This window comes from Coenobita brevimanus, chromosome 77 (genome assembly GCF_032717465.1).
Source record: "Coenobita brevimanus isolate Jiangsu-jjx chromosome 77, ASM3271746v2, whole genome shotgun sequence".
Taxonomy (NCBI): domain Eukaryota; kingdom Metazoa; phylum Arthropoda; class Malacostraca; order Decapoda; family Coenobitidae; genus Coenobita; species Coenobita brevimanus.
The window spans coordinates 22,834,602-22,838,018 of NC_137030.1; positions in this window are offsets into that span (position 1 = coordinate 22,834,602).

A 3,417-nucleotide genomic window follows, 5' to 3' on the forward strand; every position below is an offset into this window, starting at 1 on the left:
TTATATATTATGAAGAGTAGATTGTAGCACCAGTCGAGCAGGGCAGTACTCCCGAGCTGGATGGAAAGCTGATGACACGGAGAGCTGGAGCTTCCGTTTCATCAGTCCTCAGGAATAGTTCCTGACCATCCCCCTTGCTGAACTTTTTCAGTGTCTCAGTAACACAGAGAGTATGCCAGCATGCTCTCCAATACAAGTTTCTCTAACTATCTACACCAAACTACATACACAGTACACTCTACACTTCCTTTTCCAAAATTCAAAAGAAAATTATGGCTACTCAACACACGGCCTTGGAGTCCCCAGGGGGGGAACATAAATGTCCCCACCTTCCGCCCCTCTCCCGGTGACGACTTGAGCTGCCTGGAACCACTGTCTGACTCACTTCTTCATTTCTGCAACATTCGTTGCCTTTCCTCTAACTTTCACTCTGTCGAGCACCACCTCTCCTCCTCTAAACCTCACCTTCTCTTAGAAAACTGAGACTCAGCTGTCTGAGGCAACTGACCGCAAACCCTTTTCTGCACCCTCCTACTTTCTCTATATTCATTTCAAAGCCAGAGGTGGCTGTTGTGTATATATATGCAACGACTTATCTTGCTTCAGTGTTCCTGAACTCGATTCTTCTGAATTCTCTACACTCTGGCTTCAGCTATCCTGTCATTCCCTGACTAAATATATCTGTGCTGTTTACTTATCCCCTAATTCTACTGACTATCAAAAATTCTTTGACTATCTTACTTCTACGATGGAACACATTCTGTTCATTTCTCCTTTCTCTGAAATCTCCATTTTAGGAGATTTCATTGTTCACCACCACCTTTAGCTCTCCTCTCCTATCACTGATCCACCTGGTGAACAAGCCTAAATTTTTTTTTTTTCTATCCTTAATGACCTAGAGCAGCTTGTACAGCACCCTACCAGTATCCCTGACCGCCTTGGAGAGAGCTCCAACATACCTGACCTCTTTCTTATAACTAATCCTTCTGCTTACACTGTTAATCTTTTCTCTCCGTTGGGGTCCTCTGATCACAACCTTATCACCTTAACCTGTCCTATCGCTCCGGTACGGCCTGTGGACCCTCCAAAGAAACGTCTTTTGTGGCAATTTCCAGCTGCGGATTGGGAGTACTTCTTTGTTTTTTCCTGGAATGATTATTGCTTCCATGGTCGGGAGCCATCTGAGTGTGCCTCGCGCATTACAGAGGTTATTCTCTCGGGCATGGAAGCATACATTCCTTTCTCATATCGTTTGGCTAATGCAAGAAAGCCTTGGTTTAACCACGCTTGTTCTGATGCTGTCCGAAACAAGGAGAGGGCTTATAAAAGGTGCCGGAGCCAACCCACCCCTGAATCACATCTTACTTATGTTTCTGCCCGGAATAGTGCTAAGTCTGTTCTTTGCTCTGCTAAAAATAATTTCATCTGTACTAAATGCTCTCAACTCTCCAACTCGAATCCTTCCTGCTCCTTCTGGCACCTTGCCAAAAACCTTTCTAACAACTTTACCTCATCATCCTTCCCTTCTCTTTTCTACTCTGATGGTTCTGTAGCTATTTCTTCTACTGATAAAGCAGATCTCTTCTCTCAGACTTTCTCCTCCAATTCCACCTTAGATGATTCCAGTGCTGTTCCTCCTTCACTTTCCCCCTCTGACATCCTCATGGCTGACATTAAAATGTTTTCAGCTGATGTATTTTCTGGTATCGCTGGCCTCAATACTAACAAGGCATATGGGCCTGATGGAGTCCCTCCTGCTGTTCTCAAGAACTGCTTCAGTGCTTTCACCCTGCCTAGGCAAATTCATTCAGTCAGTCGCAAAGAAGGGTGACCATTCCCAACCCTCTAACTATCGTCCAATTGCTTTAACATCCTGTATCTCAAATGTTTTCGAGTCAGTTCTCAATAGAAAAATTTTAAAGCATCTTTCCTATTACAACCTTCTTTCTGACTGTCAGCATGGGTTCCGTCAGGGACGCTCCATTGGCGATCTTCTCACCTACCCTCCAGACTCCTGGTCATCCTTCTTTCGGGACTTTGGCGAAAGCTTTGGATTGCACTTGACATCTCAAAGGCTTTCGATCGAGTCTGGCATAAGTCTTTTATTTTCAAACTGCCCTCGTACGGTTTCTATCCTTCTATCTGTGCCTTCATCTCTAGCTTCCTTTCTGGTCATTCTATAGCAGCTGTTATAGACGGCCATCGTTCTTCTAGATCTATCAACAGTGGTGTTCTACAGGGCTCTGTCCTATCACCAACTCTCTTCCTTTTATTTATCAATGACTTTCTAAGCTGTACATCTAACCCTATCCACTCATACCCTGATGACTCCACCCTTCACCTTTCCATTCGGTTCCCGCAACGTCCATCTCAGCAGTTACTTCAACAAACAAGTGATGAGGCTATGGCACAGCTACTGTCTGACTTGGCTCGTATCTCTGACTGGGGTAGTAATAATCTTGTTGTTTTTGATGCATCAAAGACTCAGTTCTTACACCTATCAACCCGACAAAATCTTCCACAGGTGTACCCACTAATGTTTAATAATACTAATCTGAATCCAGTATCATCCTTGAACATACTTGGGGTTTCATTCACTCGGGACTTACCTTCGAAAGATCATAATACATCTCTTGTAAAATCTGCTTGCAAGAGTTTAGGTGTGCTAAGCCGACTCCGTTCGTTTTTTACCCCTGCACAATTGTTGACTATATACTGGTTTAAAACCGCCTCTGTGTGGAGTACAACTCTCATGTGTGGGGAGGTTCTCCACATACAGCTCTTTTCAATAGGGTGGGGTCAAAGGCTTTTCGTCTCATTAACTATCCTCCTCAACCTCTGACTCTTCTCCACATTGTTGCATCTTTATCTCTTTTCTATCACTACATCAATGATCGCCGCTCCTCTGAACTGTCTGCATGCATTCCTCCACCTCCATGACGGGCGCGTAGCACCAGGCAAACAGCAAACTCTCATCCCTTTTCTGTCCAGCTCTCTAATGCAAGAGTTAACCGTTGCTCTTAGTCTTTCATTTATGCAACAGGTCATCTCTGAAACTGTCTCTCTCTGTCTGTATTTTTCTGCTTCCTATGATCTCCAGTAATTCAAACGCAGTGTGTCCTGGCATCTCGAAATGATCGGAACTTGAATTTGGCTCTCTCTTGTATTTTGTTTTTCTCATGGAAGGAACAGTTTTTCCGGGCTAGTGGCCTTTGGTTTCTTCTTAGCATAATATATATATATATATATATATATATATATATATATATATATATATATATATATATATATATATATATATATATATATATATATATATATATATACTAGATACATTATCTTTACACCTCTCTCTCCTACGTCTTTTTTCCTTTCACTTCCTCTCTATTCCCTTTGATTTCCTTACTCTGCCCCTTC